Below are 23,735 nucleotides of genomic sequence, written 5' to 3' on the forward strand. Positions count from 1 at the left end.
CGATACATTTGTACGTTATTTCATTTCATTCCTAAGTACTGGGTAATAGGGATGGCACTGTTGAGCTGACTGCGTGTGAATTCTGGCTGCACATACCAGCTGACTGGGTCTTAGTTTACATAACTCATTCCAACTCTTGACACATTTTCCCTGTGTAGGAAAGAAGAGCATTGCAACAGCACCTATTGGAAAGGATGGCTGTAAGCCCGAAGTAAGATAATGCATATAAATACTATGCACAGTGCCTGACACAGGGTGTGTAGGCAGCAAACACCGTCTCCGTGGTATTATGACTCCTTAAAGCAAGCCTATTGCTAACTATATTCTAATAGACGGGTGAAGAGAGACGAAACATCTGCATGCATGCAGCTCTCTGTCCTTTGCAACATCTCCTGGGTACTGGAATTCATATGTTCTTATTGGATTAGACAAAAAGAGTCAAATGGACTTTCAACATAATGAAGTCTTGTGGCAAGGTGTTTGAAATTTTTTGTGTTCTTTGTCCCAGATGGTATGTGCCCAGCCTTCTGATCTTTCTTCCTTGTTCTTATCCTCCCCACTGGGCTGCAGGAGCCAACTTTTCAGTTCACAAGGGCAGAGCAGTTCCCGGCTATGGTTGAGCAGTCACATCCCAGCTGCCAACCTCCCCACCAGCTGTCACACCTTCTACCTGCTACCGAATAGCCCTGGAAGAACATCCAAGTGATTTCTGGCCCTCAGAAACATCAAAGCACCCTCCTTTCCCTTCCCCCTCTTCCCCCTGAATTAACCACTGGTTTGATATAAATGGAAGAGAATTCTGGGCAGCCGCAGCCACTTGGAAGGAATGTAGGTCCATGGGAGGGGGATGGCTCCGTGGACAGGGCAGGGGGATGAGGTCCATGCAATGTCTAAGGACAAAGCCAGGCCGCCAGATCTGAAAGCACCAGGGAGAATCCTGATAGGCTGGTGTCAAGTCATCTACCCCAAAGGCTGTGTAGGTCCCCAGGAAGATGCCCACCCCTTAAGGTATGATTTGCACATTGTATAACAATCCAGCCACAGTTTTTGAGACCATGTCAAACATAATAAACCCTCAGAGGCTCTCCTATTGCTGAAGAGCCAACCAACCTAAACTAATACTTTAATGACCACTTTTCCCAATGAGAAAACAAATTCAAGGGGGGAAAAAGAAGCAGGGAGCTGAGAAACATCTTGTCTGGTCAATAAAAAGAACAGAAAAAGACGTCTGGAGCCATGGCAATGGATGACGGATTACTTTGATCTGAAAAATAGATTTCCTCTCTCTCTCTCTCTCTCTCTCTCTCTCTCTCTCTCTCTCTCACATTTCTCTCTCTCTCTCCTTTGTCTTCCAGTGCTTATTCTCAGGCTGAGGCACATTATTGAGCAGGAGGAGGGAGGCCTTTTTAGAGTGAAGGGGAGTGCAGAGCAGAGCTCAGTGACCGCTTTCATGGCCAGCTGCTCTAATGGTTTCATGTTTGAAAAGTGTTCAATTAGAGGGAACACTATTGCAAATAGTCTCAATTTGTTGCTTTAAAAATACTATCAATTAACAGAGTAATTAGAGGTGTGCAAGATTATTATGGGAAATATAAAGTACAGATCAGAAGAGGGACCCCCCCAACACCCCCTCAGTGCAAAGCCCCCAGAGATGGAGCAAAGGATACGTTTTCTGAATCCTAAGCCCTTCATGCCTTTATTTAGGAAAGTGGCATCGAGGGAATGTCTTCCTGCTGCATTTTCAAGACAGGTGCTTAGTCTCATGAGTGTAATAAAAAATGGAAGCGTTGTTAGTTTAGGATTTGTTTCTTATAAGCTTAATCTGTAGCAACTGGGGGTCTTCACGCACGAGGAGGCTTTTGAATCAGTGATCTTTGGTTCCTGTAGATGTGGCAATAAAGACACTGAGCAGTGTCTTTTCCTTTGGTATTTGCCCTTCCTTCAAAGCTCCCGGTCAGGACCATCTGTACCCTATAGGCCACCTTGTTTCTCTCAGGTGTTGCCTATGTCCACTGCAGGACAGTCTACAGACAAGTATGTGTCTTTACTGGAGAAACAGATGGAAAGATCTCTGGTTACTCTTCTAAGAGATTAGCAAAATCTTTGTCCAGGTAGCATGCCTTGTTGTCATAGCAACAACAGAGATGGCTGTTTCCTCTGCCTTTTTGCTTGGCCTTCCCAGATTTATTTAACACTTTTCTAGCTGATATGTAACTTTCTATTAAAAATGAATGGTCTATTCTTCTACGCAGGTTTTCTTTTGGGGAGAGGGTAGGGAGAAAGAAAAAAAAATATTTGAAGTTTAATTACTTAGTTTTAGGCATTTGATTTTTTTTTATCCCCCAGAAAAAAACAGTTGAGTAGATTTATTCATTAGTTCCTAAATCACGCAGACTATCCAAGATACAAACCAGGCTAGACCTTTTCTTTTCTTTCTTAAGCTAAAATTTAATAAGTGCTCTATTAGCCAGCCTCTTGTTTGTGTTTAAACACCAAGCAGCTTCATGGGTAAGCCTGTTTGCTACTTTACGTAGGAGAACTGCAATGATTCAAGTGCTGAGGAGTCAGTGTCTTGTTGTAGAACTCACAGGTGACAGGCCAGGCTCTCTGTTCTGACCCCAGGCTCTGGGGTGTCTCAGATACTTAAGAGGTCTAATGGCAAAGGTGACTAGGTGACTTTCTTTTCTACTAGCCATGTAAACAGAGCCAAGATGTGAGCTAAGTTTAAGCGTGAGGAATTTGCGTTAGACCTTACTGATTGTCTCAAGAGTCTCTTGACCCTGACATAAAGGACTAAGGGCGCTCAATGGGATCATTTAGGGATTCAACAGTATAGGGAAATGTTTTGAAAGCAAAGGAATGGACTATTTTGTCCTGTTCTCTTCTAGGAAGAGAAGGTCTCCCAAGACCTAAATCCCACTGGGAAGATACTTGAAGACCAAACTCTATTGATCTCTAGTACCAGTAAATCATAGTCTCTGGGAACCTTACATAGCAAGGGCCTCCTCAGCAGCACCCCAGCCTCCCTACAGGGCAGTCCACAGTTGCGCCCCTGCTATCTAGTAGGGAAATAGCTAAATATTCACATGGAGCAGCTAGACTCACCTAGAAACCTTAGAGCCTGATTCCTCACTTGGACGCTTCTTGTGACCTTCCTGAAAACCAGGTCTTCTCTCTGAACCTCTCTCCTCCCCGACACCAACTCCATCAAGTGGGCAACTTAACCCAGAGGAAAGATGGTATACCAGTTAAAACTATGGTCTCTTGAAGCTGGTCCTCCCGGGTTTTAATCTCATTTCCTTCACTTCCTTAGTTACAGTGAGCAAATAATTTCACTCTGGCCGCAATGTTTCAATGAGTAGACTGGAGGAATGGCAGCATCTGCTTGGCGTGGAGTAGGCTACCTGTGGTGACACACCTCAGGCGCCTAGGGAATGGACACACTTAGTGATTTCATCAACTCTTTTTCTGTCATTAGACAACCCTGAAGTCAGCAGCCTAGAGAAACTTGCTAAAACACCTTCCTGAGGTCCCACAGACTCTGGTAGCTGCCACTGCATTGTACCTCTGGAGGTCCTGGGTTTCTCTTAGCCTGACACAAAGGACTATTTGTCTGTCTACCCTGAAAATCTGAGCAGGTTTCAGGAGAAACCTGGTTTCAGGGCCTCTTACTGCTAACTAGCAGAGAGAAAACATGGTTTGTGTGGGACCTTCACACTGGGACAGTATCAGAAATGGGGAAGTCAGCCTGCACTGGAGTGGGGCAAGTAAAATCCTTGTTAAGGTTGTCTTAATGAGAGAGAGAGAGAGAGAAAGAGAGAGAGAGAGAGAGAGACAGAGAGGGAGGGAGGGAGGGAGGGAGAGATTACATGATTTTTGCCCTCATAGGAGAGACAAGCAAGAGTTTATGTGTAAGAAACGGTTACGGAATCAATGCAGCAATGGATGGTGACTAGTATAATGGAGAATGTTTCTGGAAGGGCACGTGCCAAAGGCAAGACTTCCGGTGGGCCATGCAGGCTTCAGAGAACACAGTGAAGCTGAGGAGAGTGTTGGAGAGCAAATGTTAAATCCCTGGAAGTGGACATTGAATTGAGGCCAGATGGCAAGGGCAGAGGAGCTCCATGAAGAACTAGCTGCTTTGGAGGAGGAATGAAGCCAGGCCGTGGTTTTTATAATCAGGTGAGAGCAGAGTTGAGCGCTAACTTAGCTATGCAGTGGGCCAGCAACCAAGGTGAAAGTGGCTCCTTCACAAAGCTCCTGGGACAACCCCGTGCGATGACTCTAAAGTTAAGTCAGAGCCAGCAGCTAGCAAGCACAGCTGTGGTTTGCTCTGTTACCAAACACACCTCTTTGGAAATGTGTTTTTATTTTCACGACTCTGAAAGATAATAAATACATTTTATTTTCACAATCATGCAAGAGAGTTTCACCTAGTCCTATGATACTCAAATTTTACTGTGTGTGTGTGTGTGTGTGTGTGTGTACGCACTTGTGTGTATGCTCAGTGCCTACAGGGAGGTATGATGTTCTATTATGCTCTACTTCATTACCTTAGGACAGGGTCAACCACAAACCTAGAGCTAGGCTGGCAGCCAGCAAGCCCTGAAGATCTTCCTGTCTCCCTCTCCACAGCAGTGGGGTTACAAGGTCATGTATGACATTAAATGTGGGTGCTGGGCATTAAAATTCTGGTCCTCACACTTTCATAAAAATCATTCTTATCCTCTGAGGCCTCCCCAGACCTTACAATATTCAGATTTGTAGCTGACCAGTTGTGTATTTGTATAAACTGAAGTTTAGATTTGCAGCAAAAACTTATTATACTTTATAAACTCAACTAATGTGGTGCAGTGGCCTGTGGAGGTGTTGGTTATACCCATTTTGCAGATGAGTCAACTGAGTCATGGAGAAAAAAATACTCAGTGTGATGCAGTCAATGGATGGGGTTACCACTGTGAGTTCAGTAGTTCCTCTTCTTCACAAGTGAACAGGCATGCTCACTCCCCAGGACACAAAGTCCTCTACGCCATCCCTGCCCGGTTTGTTTGGAACATGTTTCAAATGTGTCAAATCATCATCATGTGAAAATTCAGTAAAGAAAGAATGCAAAAAGGCACCGCAAGGCCATCACTGTCTGCAAAAGGACAATTGCAAGAGGAATGTGAAATAGAAGCCAACATATTAGGTACATGTCTCAAAAATATCAAAAGTCTATTGTAGCAAGTAGACGGGGCTAAAGGGACTTGGTATTTGCTGCCCCTAGGTAAACCATAGACAAGACATGATCTAGAAGATATGTGTGGCTTATTGTGGAGCTTTTGGTTATTTTGACCAATGAGGCCATGATACAGGAGCTTCTAGCAGAGATTGCTTTGCTCTGCTGAGTCCTTCTAGCAAAAGCCTTGTCTTCCCACTGACTTGAAAGACCCTTTGAAGGAGCAAACCTGGTTGCTATGGTTCTTACTCATGAGAGAGGACTACTTCAAGTCCACATTTGGAGTTACTTTGGAAACTCTTCAGTCTCACTTTTGGAATTCAGGCGACAATGCACTTTTACTTCGTCTTGAAGCAGATACAGTAAAAGATCAAAAGCTCAGGCGAGCTTAGCTCTCGACGATCTCTGAGGTATGAAAATGTGTGAAAAGTGCACCTGTCACTGTATTTGCTTTATCTGAGCTCAGGATGCTTGGTAATCCTTAACACTAGAAAGATTATTGAAGTCACTTTAGTATAACTCCAAAAACTGTCATCTGCTGTTCAGAGAAAAAAATTGACAATGAAATCCATAGTCTAGTGAGAACTTTTCTGCTTGTGTTATGTGTGCTCCGTCCGCCTCAAACTGAAATGTGAGAATCACTGTTCCATTTTGTTGTGAGGCTAATGCTGGCTTTCTTACATATCTCTTCAAAACATGCCCAAGGTGACAGAACAACAGAGTGTTAGAACTGGAAAGAACCACACAGGATGGAGAGCACTGAGAATATGGTGGCTTCCTGCTAGTGAAGATAATGCATACAGAATCTCTGTCCAAATGGATCCAGAACCCTCGCTCTAGGGTTCCAGAAATACCATGCACACTGCAACTACGTAATCTGTTCCCTTTACAGCCTTCTTTGGTAATCTCGTTTGATGATGTGGGTCAGCTTTATATTAGGGTCAATGATGCATCTGTTGATCCAATCCTAGGGCTCCAGGTCACCAGGAAGCGCCCGTGGACCTTATTGGGCTGTGTTTAGAGAACACATAAAGTACACCTATTTGGTGGTATGCTGTCATGCTTGCAAGCAGGAGACTTTCCTGACTCATCTTTTAAAGTTTATAGATTTGTGTAACACATGTTAAAGCCAATGGGGTGAGCTTATGGCTTAAAATGAAAAGTGGGGTCTCTGAGAGAAGTGCGGGTTGGGCAGAAGTTACAGGGAGTAGGGATGATTTTTCTGTGCATGAATGATGGAGGAGAAATTGCGTTGTTGTATCAGAAGGTGGTGTCTACCGTGGCTGTGTCTTATCATGCTGTTCAGAACATTCAAATGAGAGCACTAGCTGATGCTGTGTGTGTCAATGTATGAGGGTTATGGCATTGGAAAATACTCCCAGTAAGCAAAACATAATTGAGATACTCAGCTTATCTGCCAAACGTTATTTGTTTTTCTTGGAGGGGGTAGAAAAATCATAAGAGACATAATTTGAATGACTTGAAAAAATATCTAGAAAGGCAAAGACAGACAACTTCTCTAGACTTGTGGCCATCTAGCCCAAGCTACTTGGTGAGTTCCAGGCCAGTGACAGAGCCTGTCTTGAAAGAATGTGGGTGGCACCTGATGAATGACACCCCAGAGTTGCTCTCTGGCCTCCATAAGCGTGTGCATGCAAACGCTCATTTGTACACACATGCAATATATGAACAAACCAAATCAATAAGTAAAATAAATTCATAAGAGGCATTCAAGGGATTCTCAGACCCAACTGAGTAGTCGGTCAAAACATTTTGAGATGTGGTTTAATTTTATGTCAGAATCCTGCTAAAATCTGATGAGGCTGAGCTATTTGCTACGAATAGATCCAGGGAGGAGGGAAGTCAATGCTCTAAGCCGGGCACCCTCTGATGCTCCTTCCAAGCTCCAGTGACACCCTCAATCCGCTGGTCACACAGACACCGTACAAACTTAAACCCTAAGTCATAAACCTGGGGAAAGGACTGGTAGGGAGTGGAGTGGAGCTTAACAGGGATGGGAGGGAGATATAAAGGGGTCTGGGGGAGAGAACTCAGAATACATTATATACACATATGCAATTGTTAGATACCAAAATTAGTCCATTTAAAAGCAAAGAAAAAAAAAAGATTGCAAAGAGATTTGGGAGCTAAAAAGTCCATGGTGGCCCCAATTGAGTAGTGAAGTTTGGTCTCATGCACAGTTTTCTCACCAACCAACCACTTCTTCAAGCATTTTGACAACATGTTGTAGGGACAATACTTTCACAACCAGCAGGATGCAAAAAACAACAAAAAAAAAATGCTTTCCAAGAGTTCATCAAATCCTGAGGTGTGGATTTTTATGCTTCAGAATAAACAAAACCATTTCTCATTGGCAAAAAAAAGAAAAACAAACAGAAGACCAAAAAGTCATAGCCATTTTGAGGAAGAGAGAGCATGTCTCGAAGCAGAGCCAGAGGCGAGCTGGTAGGCCTGTGGGAGCATTAGTATTTGAGTTTCGTCTTCTTGAACCCAGGATCCCAAAATGCATCATAATTCTGTCTGTTGGACTGTCAGGTTCATGTAGGTGATCTGTAAGACAATCAGAACAAGACTGGATTAGAATGGGCTCTTGGCTGTTGCGGACCACGCCAAAGCATGCGAGTTGCTCAAAACCCTCCTGGCTTTGCTTCCCTTGAATCTGAAGATCCCCCGGGATGCTGCTGATGCAGTTGGCTAGCTAGATGGAAGAACACTGTGTGACTGATGTGTAAGAGTAGAAGTCGAAATCATGGCCCACCTCACATTTGGGGTCATCTTCCTTGAGCTGATTGCCATCGGAGGAGTCCTCCACCTTGGCACAATCTTCAAGGAGAGGCCTCCTTTGGAGCAGGAGAAGGTCATTTTTCTAGAGAAGACAGAGGTCTCTGCCTCATGAGAGAAATCACAAGCTGTCTCGATCCTTCTCTAGGTCTCATAGCCAATCTAGGTCAAATGAAAGCAAGAACAGTTTGCAAAAGCAGTGGTGTACAGGAAATAACTTCATTTGACAGGAGTATGTACTGAAAATTCAAGTTTTGTCTGAGACTTCATAAACTTGGTGCATTTTAAAGATTTTTTTTCTGTTCTCTTTTTTTTTTGTTTTGTTTTGTTTTGTCACACTTGTTTTGGAACACTGACACACATAATGATGTAATTTTCTATAGTTTCAAGTGGCTCATATGAGGCATGGAATATCAAGATTTATTTCTTTACAATGCACCCCTAAGCAAGACTGAATTTGCTTTGAACTTTAGCTTTTCATTGACTGAAATAAGCCTAGATCCTGCCCCACCCCAAAATGTCACAGCATCGAGGGAGTGTATTAACTTTCGGTTGTTGTACTGATGACTCAATGTAAAGAATGTAAATGTAAATTAATTGCAAAGAATTACTATGTTGCAGCAAGAAATTATTGTTAAAATTAACTTCCTTTAAATTACTCTAGACAACTGGTTATTACTTATGCTCTAAATTCCCCCCCTTTGAAAATATCCAGTATATACATGGTTATTACTAAAGTTTCTATTTATGACTTACTAAAATCCTCTTTGTGCATTGTACTTTAAATTGTCATATTCCTGAAATAGACAAGGGTGTCCATGGCTGCTTACATGTATGTTAACCAACTGTGCCATTGAAGTGTATCTGCAATCCTTCCATTCTGTCTAGCTTAATTGATACCCCTCCTCAGTTTATATCATCTCTAACGTTTACCTAATTTTCACTTTGTGGGTACTAGGGTGGACTTCTGTACTCAGTAGCCTCCTGACTTGCTAACTGGCCTATCTTCACTCTCCAGTCCTCACTGACATCTTCACTTGCCACGTCATGGCCAAAGCTGCACTTCTCGAGGATCGTTAAATCATTCCACTCTTCTGCTCAGAGGATAAAAAGTGAGTTCTTCACTGCAGTCTCCAAAACTTCACAACACTCATAATTTGATTATAAGGCATCTTGGGTCTCTTGAGACCAACCTAACAGTTGGAAGCTTGCTAGAATCGAAGTGATCAGATGGCCCACAGAGGACAGGCTAGGGTGGGAAGGACAATACCCTCAGCTTGGGAATACAGTCAAATCTTGGCATTAAGAAGGCAAGGCAGACTTCATCCAATGCTTTGTTGGTGTCCTCAGAGGATCATCTAGGAGGAGATTATATTAAGGTTGTCAAGCAATTAGAGTACTTGCTGGGCTACTGGCTCCAGGCGTGTTGAGGTCAAAGCCTTATCTGGCAGCCCAGTGACTCCACCCACAATGCGAATCACCTGAGATCAGAGTAGAAATCTAGGGTAACCGGCTTTCACTATGGCAGCTAGTGGTTAGGGAAGAGGGAAAAGGCAGAGAGAATTTGTCATGATGGACAGAAGTTTGCCCAATGTTGCAGACTTATCTCCTAGAAGCCTCATGAAAGCTGGATTCTTTTTGGCTCTCATACACCAAGGGATGGGTTCACCAAAATCTTGGACTTGATGAATTTTGGCACCACATGGGAGAGATGGGGCAGTTGGGGTTTCCAGGATCCTGGCTCTGTTTAGAAGCTTGATTCATCCATCCTTGTTTTCTCTTTTTGCCCACTAACTTTTCATGTCCCCTTCACTTTTTAGACTATGTTTTCAGGAGTTCAGCCAATACTAAAAGTGTAAAAGAAGAGAAAATCACCTATTAAGATTCCTTTAAAATTAAATGCTGCCTAATTACAGCTATGTCATTGGTCATGCATCGTGTTTAACTCTATTTTTGATCTTTTGTGGCATTTAATTTTCTTTTGGGTCAAGGACTAGCATTTAGTGTCAGATAAACCCTTCACATGAGCCTGGTGTGGTCTTTTCCCCACAGATTCTCTAAGCGTCTTTTGATTCACCTGAACAATCAATCCCCTCTCTATATGTATTTCTCTTTCAATCCCCTCTCTATAGGTATTTCTCTTTTTCTTTCTTTCAGAAGTAGCACTAATTTTCTAGTTGTCTTTTGAATTTGCCTTTTTTGCTCTTATTAGATCAACTCTATTCTGGTTTCTTTATTATTTTATGGGGGGTGATTGGGACTGAGATACAGAATGCTTCCTCTACATTTTGATTCCCTGCTTTCTGCTTAAAAAGAAATTAAACTGTCAAACAAACAAGGAACCAATAAAAGGATCAAAGTTGATTGTTTTCCAATACCTTAATTCCTACTGCAGAGAAAGACATAAACATTAGTTGGGAAGATGTGTTGGATGTCCTTCAAGGGACATTCTTTTGCCACAGTCTGACATCAGAGTTGGGGATAGTGAAAGGTGAGAGAGGGTCAGCTCATCATAGAGAACTGAAAGTTTCATTGCCTTGTGGGAAGAAGGCTCCAACCTTGGCTGTCTTCTATGATAAAATGAAAGCAGAGACAAAGACAGGAAGCCTTTCAGCTGTCAACAATAAATACAAAAGCTTTAAAGCAACAGTGTTACTTTGGTGAAGGTTGCAAGTTACAGATGAGGCCTTCTTGGAATTTACTGAGAGGCAAGAAAGAGGGTCACCCCATTAACTGGTGCCAGCAAGTTCAGGTGGACAGGCTTCACATAGCCGGTTCCTTCTGGTCCCTTAAAAACTAGTCTACAGGGAGGAGACTTTTAGGTTGGCTCCAGTTTGGATCCTTTGGGCACTATGTCCGAAGTTCGTGGTGTCTTCAGCTATAGGGAGTTACCTGCAACCCTTGTGAGGTAACCAATAATGCCAGCCATAGCTTATGATGTTTTCTGAATCTCTTAGAAAACCCTGACCAACAACTCAAAGGGAGAAGGGCTTCTCATGCCTAGTGTTGAAATTTTTATTGGATATTTGATGGCTCTTGAGGGGGAATTGTCAGACCAGATGGAAAAATATCATTTAAACTGTATATACTTATCAGTACTATATGTAATTTTAGGTAAATAGATATGATTTAGTATGGCTTTTTCAGAATCCTTATTTTCATTCTATTTTCCTCCCCTTTTCTGTATTTATCTTCCACCTCTTCTAATTAAAATGCCTCCATCTTCTCATCTCCTGCTAACTCATACCCTGCTATCTCAAATCACTCCACTTTATTTATTTATTTATTTTTTGGTCTTTATTTTTTTATTTATTTTTCTTTTTTTTATCAGTTACATTTTATTAACTCTGTATCCCAGCCGTGTCCCGCTCCCTCATTCCCTCCCAGTCCCTCCCTCCCTCCCTCATCTCCACCGTGCCCCTAACTCCACTTTATATACTAGTAATATCTGCGGATTTGAAACCAGGAGCCTCAGATGAGAGAGAAATTATGATTTGTCTTTTGGGTCTGGGTTACCTCATTCAATAATACCCTTTTTAAAAAATGTGCACTTACCTGAAATTTTCACTTCATGGATAGTATTCCATAGTGTGTGTGTGTGTGTGTGTGTGTGTGTGTGTGTGTGTGTGTGTGTTTCACCTTTCCATTATCCTTTAGTTGGTTGAAGGACACTTGGGTTGTTTGATTTTCTAGCTCTTGTGAATAGAGTCGCAGTGAACATTGAGAGCAAGCGTCTGCGGAGTGGGATGGCCTTTGCGGGTATGCTGAGTGCTGAGGAGTGCTATACCTGGTTCATAGGATAGATTCAATTTGAAGAATCCTCCACACTGAGAATCCACTCCACCCAGCGACAGGAAGAGTTTGCAATCCTACCAGTACTGAATGAGGGTTCCCTTTCCATTACATCCTCTCCATCATTTATTGTTTGGTTGATCTTTGCCACTCTGACTTGGCTAAGATAAAATCTCAAAGTCGTTTTGATTTGCATTTCCATCATTTCGAGGGATGATGAACATTTTGTTCTTTGGAGATATTTCTTAGCCACTTTAGTGGGTTATCACCCAAGTGCTATAGTGCTGCATGCTTTTGACAGACTTTTCCCTAAAATGGTAGGAAGTAATGCTGGGTGAGAAAAATGGTTTAGCTATTGGACAACTTTAACATTCCTCTTTGCTTTGGCAGACACTAAGATTTCATTCACTCTGGATTTTTGTGCTTTGGGTTAACCTTAACTAAGAAGTTCTTGCTGGAAGTCCTGAATTTTTAATAAGAATGGCATTCCAGGAAGGGTTCCAACTAATGGTTAAGATCTTTCACTCATGGTCACTCTTGACTGCCAGCCCAGAGGCTGTGTGGTAGGCAGGCAGGACAGTGCATGCCCAGCTCCTAGCACAGACAGCAGCACAGATTAGGGCTTTATAAATAATTGCTGAATGTCTGTCAGATGAATGAAGGGTGAATGAACAAACACGCAGAGCTCGCCACTAGGACTCTTTTTCAGGTGTGAGTATATACCAGCTTTTAGCTAGTCTGGGGAATTTTTCTGACCTCACCTGATTGCTTGAGAAGGTTTCCCCTGCAACACTCGGATGAAGCTGTCTGTTCAAATATGATCCAACAGCAATCTGGTTTGTCGAACACTGGATGCTGCTAGACTTGGGCTGTTCACATCTTTAAGTAACATGATGTGAGTATCACAGAGTGTTGTTCCGAACCACCTGCTGGCAATCTCTGCTACCCTAGGGGTAGCTGAATTGCAGAGTAAGGTCTAATTTGATTTCTCTCATTTAATTGGTGGTTTTTATGGAGAGCTGGAGAGAACTCATTTCTAGGGGAAAATCAGGTTAAATCTAACCTAGTGAAGGTCAAATATGCAGTTGCGCTTGGACTTACTGACAGCCTGCTGGACTCTCATTTCCTTGGGGTATCAGGCAAAGAGCAGCAATAAATGAACTAGAATCGTAGACTTGATCACCAGTCTTTGCCCTGGAAGAGTGGCTGTCCCTGCATTCCTGCAGATATCCGACTGCCTAGGGTTGGATGCTGTCTCAGTCACCTTGTTGCTTGACCCAGGGTTCGATCCACTAGTGAGAGTTTTTACTTGCATTTTTCTTTGGGGTATATGATTCCACAACTGTTAACTGAAAAAATATGAAATGAAATACTTTTCACATCAGGGCCCAACCTCAAAACAATAGTGAAGTTGCTTGCATTCCATAAAATCATTCTAATTCTAGATAGGAAGATCTTTATACTAGCTCTGGTGTCCTGTCCCCTTGGAATTTTGAAACAACAGGTGTGTAATAATCAGCCTTTAGAGCTGTGACAATACGCTTGAGACAATTGATTTACAGATGGGAAGATGCATTTGGGCTCACAATTTCAGAGGCTTTGGTCTGTGGTTGGCTGGCTCTGTTGTTTCTGGGCACCGGTGAGGTGAAACAAGAGCACAGAAGGCATAACTGAGGAAACCTACTTACCTACCAGCAGCCAGGAAGCTGAGAGTTCATAGAAGGGGCCAGCACAAGGCACACCTTGTAAGGCCAAGCTTCCAATGGCCTGATAGTCTATTCAGCTGTGAACTCATTGATGGACTAGTTCTTTGATGGAGTTAGTGTCTTCATGATTGGATCACCTCTTAATATTTCCCCAGGTGGGGAACAAGCCTTTTATCAGGTGAACGTGTTGGTCACATCAGGGGCCTCACAGAAACGATCAGGTCCTTGGCAATTCTGATTGTCTTATGAGACCAATGAATCCCAAGTTAGGCCGACTGTGAGCAATAAGGCAGAAGAGAGGTATTGGCATGATCAGAGGGTCTACCAGGCCTTCAAGGGCCCCAGATTTCCCAGAAACCCAGAGATAGTCCCAAAGTAGCTGGAACTGCACAAAATTTGTCAGGCATTCTCCGTTAACTCTCTGGATTTGGGGGTCCGGAGAAATAAAGGTAAGCTTAATTACTTATTCACGGACTGTCTTGCCACCTGCATACAAGTATCTATCTTGGAATTTTTTCTGATGCTTATACGAAAAACAGCAGGTGAGATGAAAGGGAAAGAAAAAACATGCCATCACTCATTTCCCTTGAGGGTTTTCAGTCCTGTCAAAGATACTGTAGGGACAATGTTGACAGAAGTGTCAGAAATGTCAACTCTAAGGAGAAAAAAAAAAAGAAAGGATTAGATAGAAAACTCCACTGAAAGCTTAGACAAGACCTTGGCTCATATCAACTGTTATTAGAGAAGGGCTCATTCACAAAGCTATTCCATGGTGCCCCAAGGAGCATGCCTTTCAGAATTCTAGACATGAATATTCATCAGAGAATATTTTCCTGGGTGAATGTAAAAATCCACAAGTGCTTGCAGTCAACTCTTTCTGTAATATGTATCAAGAGCAGGTGAAGGTCATATACAAGTGTTCTGAGAAGAAGATAAGGGCATAAGAAGACAAGAGTTGATTGGAGGAGTGTGGATAACCCACACTAAGAGGTCACACTGGACTGGCTGCAAGCTAATGAGTGGGTTGCAGCGAGAAGGGCATTTAAACACGGGTGCGCATGGGAGTACACAAATGCACACACATTCTACTTGATTAAGAGATTTCACTAGTCTCCCTGTTGGAAAATATTCCTATTGTTCCAGTTTTATTTATGTCTTTGTGATAGGACACGCTGATAAAAAGCAAAATGCAAGAAGGAAGGGCTTTATTTTTGCTCACAACTCTAGGCCACAGTCTGTCATTGTGGGAATGTTAGAAGTGCAGGAGCTTGAAGCAGTAGTATTACAGCCACATTCAGGAACACAGAGAAATAAGTGCATGCAATCTTAGAGCCCAGCTAGCTTTTCATACTCACGCAGTCCAGGAATCCTAAACTAGGGATAGGGCCACACACTTGCAGGCTGTGTCTTTCCACCTCCGTTAAGCAAATCAAGGAAATTCCCCACAGACATGACTTCAGGCCCACCTGATCCAGGGAATCCTCCTTTGACATCCTCTTCCAGAGTGGTTCCGGGCTGTGTCGAGTGAACAGTTCAAATAGACCATCTCACATGGCAGTGGCAAAACAACTAGAGGAGAAACTGACCTCAGCCCTCTGATAGAGAGAAGGACTAAGCACCGACAAGTCAGCCATACTCCAGCATTACTGATAGCTTTGGGGGAAACACAAGCTGTAGGCTCTTATTCGGTATGGATATAAAAACACGATTTCCTAAACAGCTCAGAGCCATCCTGCTCATCTGGAATTGAATGGAATTCCATCAGAGACTCTTGCCCCTGGGCAAGTCCTCAGATGATTCTGTACCATATTCCAAAGATCCCTAACCATTTGGTAGCTACCGTCACATGAACAAAAACACTGTCTTAGGGATATTCATTTATTCTTCCCCTCAATCCCAGTCAAAAGGGATTGCTAGAGCCTCCCATGCTCAAGGCTACACTAAGAATATAGAAGCAAATTCTGCCTAATCCTTATCCTTATGAAGTTTAGAGGTGAGTGGGACTTGAGAGCCTTGGAAGCAGATTGATTGTTGCCATTTCTTGTCCTATTTCAGATGATATCAACACTATTCAACATGGATGCAGGGCAGATACCAGTGAGATGTCTTGGAGATGATCGGGGGATGGCAGGGAGAGATCAGTGTTATGGAAAGATGGTTTGAAGCACCTACGTTTCACGTAGGTGCACCTATGTGCCACATAGGACCACATGGGGGAACATCCCACGCTGGTGAAGAGGCATACAGGGGTAAGGGAGGACTTAGACCAGGATATAGAAAAGGCAATACGGGGTGCATGAACAGTTTCGGATTGGTTTGTCTGTATAATTCGAGGGTCCTTTGGGCTAGGGAGATGGGTTGTGAGATCCCTGGCTCTTGGCTCTGGGATGACTGCGTACAGGACAGCATGGGTTAGATGAGAAGCTGGTTGACGTGCCTGTGACAGGCATGCGGTCAGCTAAGTTGTTGAGTGCTTTAGGAACCAGCTAGGCCTGGGAGGGCTACTATCACCTGAGTGCTGAAGACCCTCAAATGCACAAATACAAAGTCGGATGAGAATAATGAAACACAATAAAGATAAATGTCCCTGTAACCAATAGATAAATAAAAAATAATACATTTAAAAATGCAGAGAAACCTTCCGCCGACCAAGTTGATTACATGAAAACAGTCAAAGAGGGTAAAAGCAACATTTCTTGGCAAAACTAATTAAACAGAAACAGTATATGATATAGCCTCTATGATATACATCTTTTCTCTGTGGTGGAAAATAAATCTGGCAGCTCAGAGGTTAATGGATTTAATTATTTATACCAAAGTCTGGTTTCCAAATGACTGGGTACTTCACATCTTCTTAAGACCTTTCTAAGCAGAAAAGTTAAGTTGTTGCTAGGAATGGGAGATGGAAGCCGTTGACCTACCACTCCCTGGAGAGTACCTAAAACCTGCCAGGCAAGAGTTTGACTAAGCTAGATATAATCTGACATTTGTGTGGATAGGCTTAAGACCTCGCCTCGGTGCCACAGAAAGTGTTTTTTTTTTTTTTTTTCCTATTTGGGAATCATGGAAACCATAGCACATGTCAACTTAAGGTCACATTGAAAATGAGTTGCAAAGCTAGGAGGGGCTTTTCTAGTCCTGTGTGTCTCAATAAGAATTTGCAATATAATGTGCTTCATGTTTTTTCTTGATCCTTGGTTGCGTTTCCTGGGGGAGGTGGGAATGACTAAGATAGATGTCTATAAAGAATGAATATTGATGACACATTATGTAAGGCTCAATGAAGGTTGTGAATTCACCAGATGCTCAGAAAGTCATCCATTCTGTAATGCATTTCCTTGGCCCAAGTTTGGATATTTTCCAAGAAGCAGTTGCAAAAGTAAGTAGAAGGATTTGGTATGAGGGTGTGTGTGTGTGTGTGTGTGTGTGTGTGTGTGTATAGAGTGTAAACTTCAACTTGTTTAAATGAGTAACATGTGAACAACCTTCCAATCTTCCTTCAATTTAATGGTGCCCTTAAATTTTATAGGAAACGAAATAAGAGGCTAAAAAAAAAAAAAAACCCATAATGACAATAATAAAAGAAAAGAAAAAGAAAAAAAAAACAAAAAGAAAGAAAGAAAAGAAAAACCAACTCAGCTTGGATCTCTACTTCTAAGCGAGCTGGCCCCTAGGCAATCATTTTGTAAAGGAACCAGGTCCTTAGTGCTAAGTTTGCTTAGCAACACGTTTTCTTGATGAAGGTTCTCAAAGCAGAGGGAAGTGAATGGAGGTTTGATTAACCACAGGCCATAATGGCTATATCAGTTTCTTTTGTAAGTGAAAGATTGTCTTTGCATATTCATAAGGGGGTGTCTAAGCATCTCTGTTGGAGCTGTCAGGGCTCTCAACTGGGTTGGATTAGGAAGTGTATGGGAGGCCTCCCAATGGGTGGCCCTGGGGGACATTTTTTTTTCACAATCAACAAATTCAGATTGTACAGAATTTACTCACTGTAAAAGTTGTTAGGCATAGAAGGAGGTTATAGAATTTACTTTTCCCATAGATCTTTAAGGACAGGACAGAAACTCGCTGAATGGCTTGAATTCAATACAGTTGTGAAGTCTTTGAAATGAACTATTAATGGGATAGAGGAGATAAAGGAAATGCAGAAAGTGAGAAGCATGAAAGTCAATCCAATTATCCCAGCAGCTGAGATGGGGCCCCTTGCATAAACTGAGCCTTGTGGGATGATGGTTACATTTTTGTAGTTGAGGACAATATAGATTTCCTAGTGAACACCTGTAAAGAGCTTGCCCACTACAGAGCTACCCAGTTTAAAATGTGTGGACACCACTGTTGGCATCAGGAAATAAACCTGAGTTTTGTGTCACTCGTACAATGTCAGCCAGTTATTCTGGGCTACATTTTGTTTCATTTGTCTAACTTTCTTTTCCTTTTAAAGTGCAGTGCGTTGTCACATTTTATCCTCCAAACAAATCTAACAAAGTGATGAGGATATGGGATGAATTATTTACACCGGGTCTTAGAATTACTAGCAAGCTTTCCACTCACTCCATGGCTTCCCTCAGAGACTTCTAATCTTGGCATTGTCTGTTTCTGTTTTCTAAACACATTATCATTGGAAGAGCTACTGCTCTCTAGAAACATGAATCCGCAGAGGCCATTGCAGCTACCCTGTTCAAGAGTAAGTCAGAAATGGATTTCACTACCACATGCTCCATTCCGACCGCATATCACAAAAATCTAGGAATGAAGGATGTGTTCGCAAGCATCATGCAGGAAATCAATGGGGAGGTGAGAATTAGACTCTCAGGGCAGCTTTAGAACAATTCCTACTCAAGATGCAGGCTTAGCTCAGTGCGTACGCATGCTGGGTATTAAAGGCTTTTTCAGAGAGCTGGGTTTTGCCTGTGAGCTCCTAGAGACCATTTTTTTGATCCCTAAATTCAGCTTACAGGAACTTTTAAACAAATGCATGCTGCATTATTCTCATTATTCAATTATGACAGTCTTTCCCCCAGCATTTTAATTAGCACTCATTTACTGAGAATTAAACTGTCATTTTAGTTGAACTCAAAGGAGTACCCCAGGGACATGCATTCCACAAGATAACAAAGGCACCATATAATTCTGATGCTTCAACAATTTAGACTGAAGCCACTACAGGGCTTTTCTGTCAGCCATTTCGGATGGAACTTATTCATTGCTGTTGAAGGATGCGGGAGGGGGCACCATTCTACATGTGACGATTTGATGTCTAATCACGTCAGATCAGGAGAGGGAACTGCTGGAGTTCCACTTGATGCTGTGAATCAGAGAAGTCAAGAGAAAAGATGCTTAGCTTCCATCCCTGGTTGAGCCACATAGCTGTTGTGGGTTCTAGGCTCTGTGGACTCTGTCTGCACGAAATGGGCAGATCCTGTGACCACAATAGGCTGTGACTGTCCTGACTTCCTTAGGTCTATCACCTTTCCCTTGGCATTTATTCTACAAAACGTTTTCTCTCTGAACATCGCAGGAGACTCTCATGTGTAGCAGACAGAGAACCAGATTTTCTCATCATTACGTCTGGAAAAATGTTACTGTTTTTCCATTCTAGTGGTTTGAAATAAAATGAATGCATTATTTTGTTGGTGGTGGATTTTGTTTAGCCTTAAGATCTTGGGCATCATCCTAACAAATTTTCATAACTGCTATTCAGTCGAACAAGTGACTCACCAATGTTAAAAGTTGGATATTCTTGAATTCAAGAGTAGCATCTCAGAATCATGGATTATAGGAGAGACATGACCTTACCCTTCACTGACTGCAGTGTCCACCATTTTAAGTTGAGTCAATTTGTGGTCAGAGAAATTTAATTAATTTCCCAGGCTGAATAACCGAATTTGTTGGGAATGAAAACTAGAACCCAAGTATCCTGGTTTCTAAGTTCTTTTTTTTTTCTTTCTACACCATTTTGCGAACTGTCATTCATGAGCCCTGGCTTCAGCCCAGGAACTTAACACTGACAATGGTCATGGTTCTCTGCATGAATTAAAGCCAGCCAATCACAGTCATAGGACTTCCTCAGGCCTATCATCTTGACATGAGGTCAGCAAGAAGGGGAGGATATCTGGAGAAGAAAGGAGAAGTATCAGGTGGAATAAAGTACAGACAGCCAAAAATAATTTTTAAAAATGAGGTAAACTCAAGGAGTAAACTCTCCAAATATTGGCTCTTGGGTACTCTGTAATCCTCATAGCTTTGGGAGATATCTCTATTCTGGTGTTTTGTCTTCAGAGTGAGGTTGGATGTTATATTGAGGAATTACTTCAAAAAGAAAACACAAGGAAGCTTCATTTCACGAAAAAATAAATCCTATGTCTACAGCAGGAATCCAATGGAAAAGCCCAAGCTTTAACTCTGTCAGATCTTAGCCATTTTAAGTGCATTGGTTAACAGCAATGGGAGCATTGATGGTAACTGCAGGTGTGAGGCCTGGTGGAGATGAACTCGGACGGTCTGAGAGGCTGAACAGTCTTTCATAACTGGCTTTCATGTTGCCGACAGCTGTGCTGATTTGTGGTTCTTTGTGTGAGGTAGAAGCATGGGTTATAAACACTGACAGAGGGAGGGATCTAAACACTTTCCAGTGGATATGCTTTAAAATTTCATGTATGTGTGCGTGCATGCCACAGTGTGTATATGTGTAAGTATGTTTGTAGTTGTTTGTGGGGGGAGTGGGTAAGTGATACGTAGATCAGAAGACAACTTGTGGGAGTCAATTCTTGCCTTCACTATGTGTGTCCCAGGAACTGAACTCAGGTCATTAGGCTTAGTGAAAAGCACCTTTATCCCTGAGCTATCACTAGGACTTATATGTACTTTAAAAACCAACAAATCTCTCTTTGACCTCCCCCCCAACCGAGGGAGGAGTAGCCTTTCTAGGCCACAGGGGAGGACATTGCAGCCAGTCCTGATGAGACCTGATAAGCTAGGGTCAGATGGAAGGGGAGGAGGACCTCCCCCCACCCTACCGAGGGAGGAGTAGCCTTTCTAGGCCACAGGGGAGGACATTGCAGCCAGTCCTGATGAGACCTGATAAGCTAGGATCAGATGGAAGGGGAGGAGGACCTCCCCCATCAGTGGACTTAGAGAGGGGCAGGGAGGAGATGAGGGAAGGAGGGTGGGATTGGGAGGGAATGAGGGAGGGGGATACATCAAGGATACAAAGTAAATAAACCGTAATTAATATAAAAAAAACAACACAATCTTTATATTTGGGCTTGAAAAAAAGCTGTTTAGCCCTTTTCCAGTATGCAAAAGAATAATTTATTCTTTTACTTAGCATGTGTAAAGACAACTAAGGTGAGGTTATCGATGCTATAGAAAAATGTCAGGACAGAGATTTCTTCTTATTTATGTACAGCATTTGTTATAGGGGTTCACATAGAGTAGTGCTTAAGAAATAGTAGATTTTTGAGAAGATATTTAGAAAGTCTAAAAGCACAAGAACATAAGAAATATTTCATATTTAAAGACATTCATCACCTTTATTTATTTATTAGCGTATGTGTGTGTGCGTGTGTGTGCGTGTGTGTGCGTGTGTGTTTGAGTTGGGCATGTGTGCGTGCTGTGGCATATGTAGTAGTTAGAGGAATACTTGCAGTAGTTGGGTCTCTCCTTTTACCATGTGGGTCCTGGGGAAAATACTCAAATCATCATCAGCCTTGATGGCACCTGCCTTTGCCCACTGAGTCATCCCCTTGGTCCACAAAATACTGCACATTTACTAGAGAAACAACATGGACAGTGAAGGTGCGGTACGAACCTGGCTGTTCTTGTCCCAGTGGTGTCACCAACTACTTGTGAGACTGACAAGCAGTTGCTTCCATAAAAGAGAGAGAGAGAGAGAGAGAGAGAGAGAGAGAGAGAGAGAGAATATGAAGTCCTGGATTTTGGTTCCTCATACATAGAAGAATGAAGTAAGTTTGTTTTCAGGTTATGTATGTTTTATGGTGATTTTTACCACTTAGACAGTAGATAGGACTTCCAGTTTCCAAGTAAAACCAAAGGAATCAGGCTGGGAGATGGCTCAGTGGGCAAAGTGTGAGGACCTGAATTGGGATTCCCAGAACACACACACAAAGGTTGTGGTAGTGTGTCTGCAACCCCAGCCCGATTACAACGAGGAGGTAGAGACAGGAGAATTCCTAGAGTTCAAAGAACAGCTAGCCTGGCATATTGAGCATTGGGCAGTAAGAGGCCCTGCTCCAAACGAGGTGGATGGTGAGGACTGACCTCCAAGATCGCCCCCTCCTCCCCGTGTGTGTGTGTGTGTGTGTGTGTGTGTTCTGGCACACAAACGACTTCTCCACATGCACCCATATGGAATCCCATGGTTGCCTTTCCAGAGTATCGAAAACCAACTCCACATGGTCCATGTTGTACATGCAAAGGCATTTAGCCAAATTGTCCAACACCAGAAAACAGCTCAGCTGAGTGGAACAGAACAAAGTGAGGCTGGTAGGTTTGGGGTTCTAGGGTAATAAATATAGGCTAGAAGCCTCACGCCAATGCTCCTGTCCCATGACACTTTGCCATTTAAGGTTAAGTGGGTTTAATTACAGGGCTCCTTCTCCCATCCTTGCTTCTTTCTCATACTGTAGAAGATATTTTAGGAACAGAGAAAGGTTAATGGGCCTGTGATGGGGCCTCAAATTAACTTCCTTAATTAAGCCTCAAGAAGACATCTTTTCATTTCTCTTAATGACCTGTCTTGGTTAAAAAGACCCTAAGCACCTGCCTCTCTGGGTGGGCCCTGCTTCTGTGAGACCAGAGCTCTCTCTGAGATGGGGCTCTAGAGTCAGGCGCACACAGTCCCTGACAATGAAGCAGAATTTGACAGGCAAAGGGAAGAAAAAAAGTAGCTCAATAAAAATTAACCTAGGTGTATTTTGAACCATCTAAAGGTCAACATTTTTCCTTCTCCTCCTCCTCCTCCTTCTTCTTCCTCTTCCTCCTTCTTCTGTGGTATCACTAGTAATTGGATCCAGGCCCAGGCAACTGTACTACCATTGAGCTACAAGTAACTGTGCTACACTGAGCTACAGGTAACTGGGCTACACTAAGCTACACATCCACTCCCTTTTCCACTTTCTTTAAATTTTGAGAAGGCATCTCACTGAGTTACTCAGGCTAGCCCTGAATGCACTCTGGAGCCCAGAAAGGCCTAGAATTTGTGATCTCATGCTTCAGCCTTCTGTGTAGCTGGGATTATAAGTCTGCAACCCCCATGCTTAGATTTTATTTTTTGGCTTTAATTCTCAGTATTATTTATATTTCCTACCATTATTGGAACAGAATATAGGGGACAGAATATACAGAATTCTTGCTCTTCAGAGATAATAACTATAGCAGCATTTTTAATTTTTAAGTTTTGAGATTATAATTTGATTACATCATTTACCCCTTCCCTTTTCCTCCCTCCAAACCCTCCCATATAACTCTCCTTGCTGTCTTTCAAACTTCATAGCCTCTGTTTTCATTAATTGTTGTTATATGCATATATGTATTTATATAAACGTATATATTCTTAATCACAACCTGTATAATATTACCTGTATATGTATTTTCAGGGTTGACCATTTGGTGTCAGAAAACCAACTGGGGTGCTCTTCCTAGCCACATTCCTCTCTTTTCAGCAATCATCAGGTGCTTAGATGAGGCCTTGTGGGCTTTCGTCTCTCTACTTTGGCTTATCTGCTATTGTCCTTGTTCAGCTCATGTTTAGGCAGTCATGTTAAACAGACTTCATGGATATAGCTCCTGGTGTTACTAGGAGACACACCTCACAGAAAACTCTCTGATCCTCTGGATCTTACAGTCTTCCTGCCCTGTGACAGTTATTTTTGTTATTATTGTTTTGGTTTCTCTTAGTTTCACTCTTAACCCGGCTGTCATATAAATAATTGAGACTATATTTGTTTATAATAAGCTTCACAACTCAAGAACTGAGCAGTTATTACTCTATTCTTAACACTCTAGGCTGATATGGTCTCCTTACAACATACATCCCAGTATACTTGTACTTGGTAGCTTTTCTGCTGAGCCCCCTCACCTGGTGTCTCCCCATGGCTGAATTCCCAGGATGAATCCTCTGTTTTCTCTTCCAACTCCTCCTCCCCTGGCTGGCAGGATGTGTAGGCCCACTTCCTCCACTGCTCAGTGATTGG

The 23,735-nt window shown here is 42.5% G+C and overlaps 1 long non-coding RNA gene and 1 pseudogene across 1 annotated transcript in view; both read left to right on the forward strand.

Annotated features, from left to right (window-relative positions):
• Positions 1-23,735, forward strand: part of LOC132652360 (uncharacterized) — a 68,838-nt gene that overhangs the window by 20,036 nt on the left and 25,067 nt on the right. The window lies entirely within an intron of this gene.
• Positions 7,763-8,247, forward strand: LOC110562390 (serine/arginine-rich splicing factor 3-like; annotated as a pseudogene).

The sequence above is a fragment of the Meriones unguiculatus genome, chromosome 1, assembly GCF_030254825.1.
Source record: "Meriones unguiculatus strain TT.TT164.6M chromosome 1, Bangor_MerUng_6.1, whole genome shotgun sequence".
In the NCBI taxonomy this organism is placed as follows: Eukaryota; Metazoa; Chordata; class Mammalia; order Rodentia; family Muridae; genus Meriones; species Meriones unguiculatus.